At 36.0% G+C, this 7,785-nt stretch overlaps 1 long non-coding RNA gene across 1 annotated transcript in view; it reads left to right on the forward strand.

Moving 5' to 3' along the window:
• The first annotated feature begins 1,245 nt into the window (after nt 1-1,245).
• The window catches only part of LOC121855284, an 8,408-nt gene continuing 1,868 nt past the window's right edge, over nt 1,246-7,785 (forward strand). Inside the window, exons 1-2 of the long non-coding RNA XR_006086763.1 lie at nt 1,246-1,312; nt 7,562-7,785. The exon at nt 7,562-7,785 is cut by the window's right edge and continues 1,868 nt beyond it. This is a non-coding gene — a long non-coding RNA (uncharacterized LOC121855284). The remainder of the gene's footprint in view (nt 1,313-7,561) is intronic.

Raw genomic sequence — 7,785 nt, forward strand, 5'->3', positions numbered from 1 at the left:
ATAGAAGCACTGGGCAGATCAATACAGTATGATTATTACGATTACATAGCTCTGGATGTGTCGTAGTCTGTAACTGATGTATCTTGTAATATCTTCTGCCACTCAGACCCCCAACTATCACTTCCCAGACCCTTCAACTACCCCCCTCCCAGACCCCAAGCTAACGCCTTCCCAGAACCTCAGCCACCCCCCAGACCCCAGTTTGTTCAACATGTGGCAAGGTCCTCTTGATAAACTTTTGGTACAAATCGTGCCATGTTAAGGGTCGTGCAGTAACAATCATTCTGTTGTTAAAAAGAATGACTCGAAACAGTCTCCTGCAGTGACTATACAGTAACAGGATCGTTATTTCGATATTAACCAGGCCATAGTAACGGTTCACTGGCATTGCTCGCATCAGCTAGGATGATGATTAATTGTAAATACTGTATTACCTCTGACGAATTTTCAGGGAGGAGCAGAGCGTGGAAGATAACGCCCTTCCTCCCTAATTTATTATCACTATTTAATTTTCAGCTGGTGGATGTTCTGTAATCCCCCTATAATTTATCCAATATGTCCTACATCCGACTCTCTCCATTACAACATCCTCACCGACTGGAAATTACTGTAATAATCGCGGAATGAATGCATCAATGTCACAGTGAAATCAACCTCGGCATATGAAATAATCATGTTATTCATAACCGAGCTTAACTTTTACTATATCTGTCAAAGATGATTTTAGATTTGTATACCAATTTCTCTTAGACATAGGCAAATGCAGTATTGTGAAACGTTAATGAGAAAATAAACATGTCAGAGATATAACCAACTGGTTTTTCTACAGTCACGTATTTTATGATCTCAAGTGCGATAAATGAAATCTGACAATTTTTTCTAAAAATTAAAGAAAGTAAATCACGCTTCTCTAGATCGCGATAACTAGATTATACTGTATTAATATTAAAACAAGAATATATTCTCCAATTATACATTGTTGGAAACACCTCGGGACGTCGAGTGTCAAGTCGTCATGTCAACAAGCCTCAGTCAGTGCCGAGCGACCAGCCGACCAGCAGCCATGGAGTGAAGGTGTGTCCAATAATAATTATATTTACGATAATACTATTTATTTTAATGTATCGATTTATCCGACCATTTTAATCTAGTATCAACTATTAAAGTATGAATTTTAAGCTAATCTGTAATATACGAGTAAATATAGAATTGCAAGTTACTGAAACAAGTTTTCTTTCAGTTCAATGTCCATCTGTGCAGCGATGTGACGTGAAGGGCCAGGCATCCTCAGCTCTTATATTGAGAGAATTGCGTGAGTTAGTGTAGTGTATTCGTGTGGTCACAGGGGTTAGTAGTGTAATTCTCTGGTGTTGGTAAACCTGAGGGAGACGCTTTTTGCTGAATTACTCGTTTAAAGGACTTAACAGTAGGCAATAGTCTGCTTTAACATCGCCACCTTAATGATGTTAAAGGTAGAAGTAAAGGGCAGGGATCCAGGTTAATCAGATACTGTACCTATTGTAAAGTCTATAGGAAAAATATTTTTGGGAAAATTTTTCTTGTAGCTCCTCCCGTTCACTTGTAGCAAGTTAAAAATATATTTTTCTAGTGTATTTGTGTGTGCTGAGACCGAATATGACCTTCCTTTTTTGGCGGAAATTAGCAGGTTTTTTTTGGCGATTTTTTTTTCGTTTGACGTTTTCCAAGAAAAAAAGGGCCTAAGCTACTAACAAATACACAATAAAATACTAGAAAAACAATAACCAAACCTAACCTGACCTAACTTAACTTAACTGACTCTCACCATATGATGGAATCGCCTATTTCTTACCTTATTGGCCTGGTTCTTGTTTGTCGTTGCATTCTGGGATTCTTACCCAACTCCACATATGTTGGTCTTTGCGATATTTACATTCAGTCTTGCTCTTAGTACACTTTACTGAGGTTGGAAGAACACCATGCGATCGAAAAAATGCTATAGTTTCTAAGTTTTTTTTCCAAAAACTCGCGATCGGCTCCATATGCTTTAAGTGACATCCATCACAGACTTCCATGGTCGGAACTGAACTTGAATTTCAAAATATGAGACCCAAAAAAAACCTGATTTTGATTGGGCCAAATATACTCTGAATTAGCAAAAACGCTGTGTCCACATTTCAAATGGACTGAAGACTCCTTATCAAAATTATCGATGTTATAGATACCATTTAACTGTGCCAGTATTTCCTTGATTCAGTAACTACAGGATCTTTTCTCACATTTCCTCAACTTGGTTTTACACTGCTTGGTATACTTGAACTCGTTGTAGCAGATTTTTTTTACTTATAACGTAAATTTTCATGGTAGTAGACGTAAAAAAATAAAATAAAAAATATTCCCAACGGTACTGAGCTCAGAGCTCTTCACTATACAGCTCCTCCCCGACTTATGATCGGGTTAGGGACCTGAATCCAGGTCGTAAGTCCGAAATGGTCGTAAGTCGGAACTAAGTAATTCATAGAAAATATTCTCGGCACCACAAAACACTCACTTTTAAGCTTGCTAGCCATTTTAAAGTAAATTATAAACGAAAATTTTGTCTGTACCGACTTTGGGACTCGAAAATACGTAATTTGACCAAATTTTGGTACGACTGAGGCAGGTCGTAAGTCGGGAGGACAATGTACGTATTTTTGCCTATTTTCATTTATGAATAATAATATTAACGAATATTATAGTACTGTACTGTATAGTGTTTAGAATTATGTCATATTGTATACTACACAAATTGTGCACTTACCCAAAAATTGTGGTAGTAATCAGGACTTGGAAAAAAAAGAACCCCCCTGTTAGTTGTTACAGTACGTTAAGTATTTCTGAAAATGACTAATTTAACTGTAAAATAATGCGTAGTCAGTTTTAATGACAAGTGGTCGCAGCTTCATCATAACTTAACACCAGGTGTACACGGTTCCTCTATGATGTTGACATAATGAGGGTCTTACCTAAGTCGTCAGCCAGGCTTAAAACTGTGTTGTCGCTTTTGACAATGACGTAATTCTCACACACGGCAATTGTCAAAAGTATCGGCTTGCCACAAAAGTCCGGTGGGAATGTTAAGGAACAAACAATTTACTTACAAAATTGAAATACTGTATCACACACTATTGTGAACAAGGATTGCAGAAAATTTCTCATCTTCCAGGGGGGTGCAACTGTAAGTGCACTCCTTTGCACCTCCCTACAGATGCCCATGGGTCTAAGGAGGTGGAAGTAATACCTCTACTATATTCTTATTATGTTTTTGACCTTACGGTAATTATTTTTATTTTTTTGCACATTCTGTATGAACGATTGTGTACATGTAACTAATTTTTATTTTTTACTTATACCGGTACTGTATCTATCCGAAATTATTACATAAACAATGGACTAGCAAAATAACCCCAAAATTTCTGTCAGGCTATTTTGCTGTGATTGGTAATGTAGCCTATTCCAAAAAAGTATACTGTAGTGTCAAAGAGTACCTAAGCAAATTCACGTTTCTAAAAAATTTCTTGAATACAAGAGGTGGGAAGTGGTGGTGGATTGTGGGTGTGAGATGATGTCGTTTTAGAAATCTACTTTGTTTTATCTACAGTGCTACATCAAGGATCAGAATCTCTTTTTTATGTATTGTCCTTCTAATATACCTTTCAGTTTTGAAATATTTAGAATTTTTTGTGTTGTGGCCAATTTTGAAATTGCAGGGTGCCAAAATCAAAGTTTATCAGCCAGATACTATTAATCCATAAAATTGGCTTGTCCACTAAAATGGTACCATTGGTATGTAAATTCAGAATTTTACTGGTTTTGCGTCCTCTCATTGTGCTGTTGTTCAACATTGTCGCCAATGTGAACATTTCTGTACTTGTGCTTTATACCAAAATTTATAGTTAATCTGTACAGGTATACTGTACTGTATTCATATTTCTAAATAGGAATCCATCAAAGAACTAATTACAGTCTAATAGTTTCTGAACATTGAATGAAATCTAACTTGAGGAAATACCTATGCTCTTTAATCAGTTTAAGCCACATGCGGCCAGTGTAAAGTAATTCAATAAATTTAAGATATTTAGTGGAGTGGATGGCAGACTTCAGGATGTTACTGACTTTTAAGTGTTCTTTATGTGCTGGTAACCATGTGGTCTTAGCAAGGCTGAGGAAACAATATTGTGGATGTCCTTGGACTCGGTCGATGAGTTCTGTTACCTGGGTCACGTGATGAGTGCTAGAGGGAGGTTGTGAGAGTCAGAAGTGGCTGTGGGAAATTTAAGGTGTTGCTGCCTTTATTGACAGCAAGAGGACCTTCCCTTTGAGTGAAAGGAAAGATGTATGCCACTGGCATGAGAAGCCTGATGTTGTATGGTAGTGAAACATGGGCAGGCTTAAGCAAGAAATAAGAATGGTGAGGTGGAAGTGAAATTTGACACAGAAAGACTGGAAATCCTGTTCAGAGTTAAAGAGTGGCTGGGTATTAAAAATACAGGAGACGATAATTTACCGAGAGCGAAAATTGAGATAACCAGTATCTAACACAACTATGTGTGAGGGTTATATATCACCACCACTATCATTCGTATTATTCTATTCCATCTTGTTTAATGGCTAACTATAATACCTTTCAGGGATACAAATCACTAAATGTACAGGGGGGTGTCTGTCTGTTAGGGGTGTGGAGTGGTGGTGTTAATGTCATGGCTAGCTAGCTTCATGCAAGCCGCATGGGTTATGTGTGCCCAGTTACAAGTGGTGACATGTACCCAGCTTACAAATATTTGACACTTGATACAGCTTATAACTCTTGGGAATTATGTTAAATACAAGCTTAAATTGTTTTCATGCTTGTATGTTTTGAATACCAAATTCAGTAGCTACATCACATGCCATAATTATTTATAGAGTATAAGCAAAGTAAATTTCTCTAATCACAGTCCGTGTGTCTGGTCACTGCAAACTTGCCACATTTATTTCTTTTATGAGCCAAAAACTCGATAAAATAATGTGAATAAATGCTAAAAACTTAATAGATTATACAAATGATACGAAGACTATAATGTTAATTTGCCAAGCCAACCTATGTAAAGCAGTTGATTACATTAAAGTCTGTGTGGTTGTGAACTGAACAGCTGACTGCCTCTGTGTGGGTGATAGTAGCGCACAGAATGTAAGGTGGTCAAACTCACAAATTTCTTAATTTAGATAGTTATTGGTTTTAAATTATCAGACATTTTTCACATTGGTGTAACATGTTCTGTTTAATACTAAATGTACTACAGGGAATATTATCAAGGAACATGACATTGAGAGAGATTTATTGAGTCAAATCATACAATATGCAGTATTTTTATGTAACTCCGAACCTATGAAATCATCATATAATACGCACTTGTACACTGCAATATGAAAGTAAGGAGCCTAGATCCACGTATGACAATGGACACTGAGTGTGGTCACTTCCTCTCCTTGTCCTCCTGGGAATTTGAAAATTTATTATCTTCCAAAAGAAGTTAAGAGGTGTTTGATGCAGATAAATAGTATTATCAGTTTCAATTAATAAAGCATGGTATAGCCCTGGCTCAGATAAACGATCGGTAGTAAAATGATTGTCTACTGTATTGGCAAAGTTTAGTGTTCTGGTAAGTGGAGATGATTTAGACATGTGATGAGAATGGATGAGACCAATTAGGTAAAGAGATGCAGAAGTTTAAGTATGGAGGGGAGGGAAGCCAGGGTAGGGTAGGCCAAGAATGAGAGGGGGGGGGGGAGGTTTTAATTAGTTACATTTAAGTTCAGAACCTGTCGAGAGGACTCGAGAGACCCTGCAGCATAGAGAACTGCCATCAGGTAATCATGGCTTACCCAAACACATGTGGAAAAGGCCATAAAATGATGTTGTTGATGTTTTAAGTGGTCAAAACTAGACATAGTTTTAAAATTTATCAAATCTTTAGACTAATAATAATAATAATCAGTAGTAAAATAGACATTTATTGCAATGCTGTACAGTACATGAACATGCTTTTAAAAATTTTGTTTAATGACAACATGATGCATTAATGTATAAAATTTAATGTTGGCATTAATTTTGTATGTAATAAGAATATCAAATGATCACTAAAACCAATTACAAAATTGTCATGAAAACACTATGGAGGCTTCAAACTAGCTCTGGGAATAGTTTGCTTTATTGTATTGAAAATTTTTTTTTTAAATATTGCGGTCACCAAAAATGTTGACATCTCGTACACAAACTCTTATGTTAATTGTTTGTACTTATAGCAGTGTTCTAGAAAAGTATCCATTTTAATTTACAAAAATTTTATGGGGTGAACACTCATCTACGCATTATTTACCAAGATCCCTCATAACCTAGACATCCAATTTTTTTTATCGGTTTTTCTTGACCTTCCATTTACTACACTGTACCTTCGTTAATTCGGATCATATAATTTGGATTTTTTTTTAATGAATTAAACAATTTGAATTCGGAATTGAAATAACCAAGCGGTTCTGAAAAGTTGATTATTATTATAGAAATATATTAAGGTAAATGAATTTTAGGAATTGTTTATGAATTGTATAAAGAAACTGTACAAAACTACTTTTGGGTGCATAGCTTAGGAGAGGGGAGGTGGTGGAGGAGGTGGGAGAACAGGACAACGCACTTCCCACACTCCTTTTGTAACAACAGTATGCAATTTTGCCATACTGTAATTCCCATATTATTTAAGTTCACTTAGTGCCGAGTTAATAAAACATATCTAAAGATAATTAATTTTCCCGTAAAACTCCCACTCAATCCCAGATGAGCTATTGCACCTTAGTAGATTCCCAGTCTTTTGTATACAGGGCAGTAACACTTGGTCTCCCTAACAGTGTTGCCACCACTCACCATCACTCAAGCACTCGTTGTCACTGCTCAAGAGGGTTGATACTTACCACAGGATCTGTCTTTAACACTAAAGTAAATAATACTATATTGTAGTGTATTTATCAGAACTTGATAAATATTATAGTGTATAATGCATTTCCATATGCCCTGGTTTATTCACTGAACGGTTAAGTGCAAAATTAACCAAATCGAGCCATCATGCCAATTAATTTTAAAATATGAATTCAAATGTTTTTAGACAATGGTTTAGTAGTGCTGTTAATGTGTGTGCTGTGTAAGTGCCTTGTCACCACCCTTGCCTCATTGCCTTGCATCGGTGTTACATTTATTTATTGTTGTATGTACTGTACATTTCATAAAATATTTGTTTGCACAGTAATTATGAATAGATTATTTTATGGGACAGCCAAGGCATACAAGGTGCAAAAACTGAACAGAAAACGAACTAATAATATAATAAAAAATTTTGAAATTGTCAAATTATATCAAAATATTCCAAACTTGGTTAATTTAAATGTTTCGGTAATTCAAGTGAGCCAGAGCTCCCTTTTCGTTGAATTGACGAGGGTAAAGTGTATATCATGGAGACACGAGTACATCAAGTCTAGATTATGTATTAATAATATTTTGTTTTTCTTTTTCAAGTCTTCTACTGGTAGTGAAGAGTGGACGGAATACAGTATGAAGACCAAGCTTTTCTTTTTGATATCTATTGGTAAATAAGAGGTAAAGGTGGGGTTATCAATTCCATAGTACCAGATCAGGTAGTGCATGCTAAACCCCAAATAGGTAACCTGCCTCCTTTCTATACATTATGCACTTTATATAAACACAACTATATACAGTAATAGTGGGTTATATACCCCGGT

This window comes from Homarus americanus, unplaced genomic scaffold (genome assembly GCF_018991925.1).
Source record: "Homarus americanus isolate GMGI-L3 unplaced genomic scaffold, GMGI_Hamer_2.0 scaffold16963, whole genome shotgun sequence".
In the NCBI taxonomy this organism is placed as follows: Eukaryota; Metazoa; Arthropoda; class Malacostraca; order Decapoda; family Nephropidae; genus Homarus; species Homarus americanus.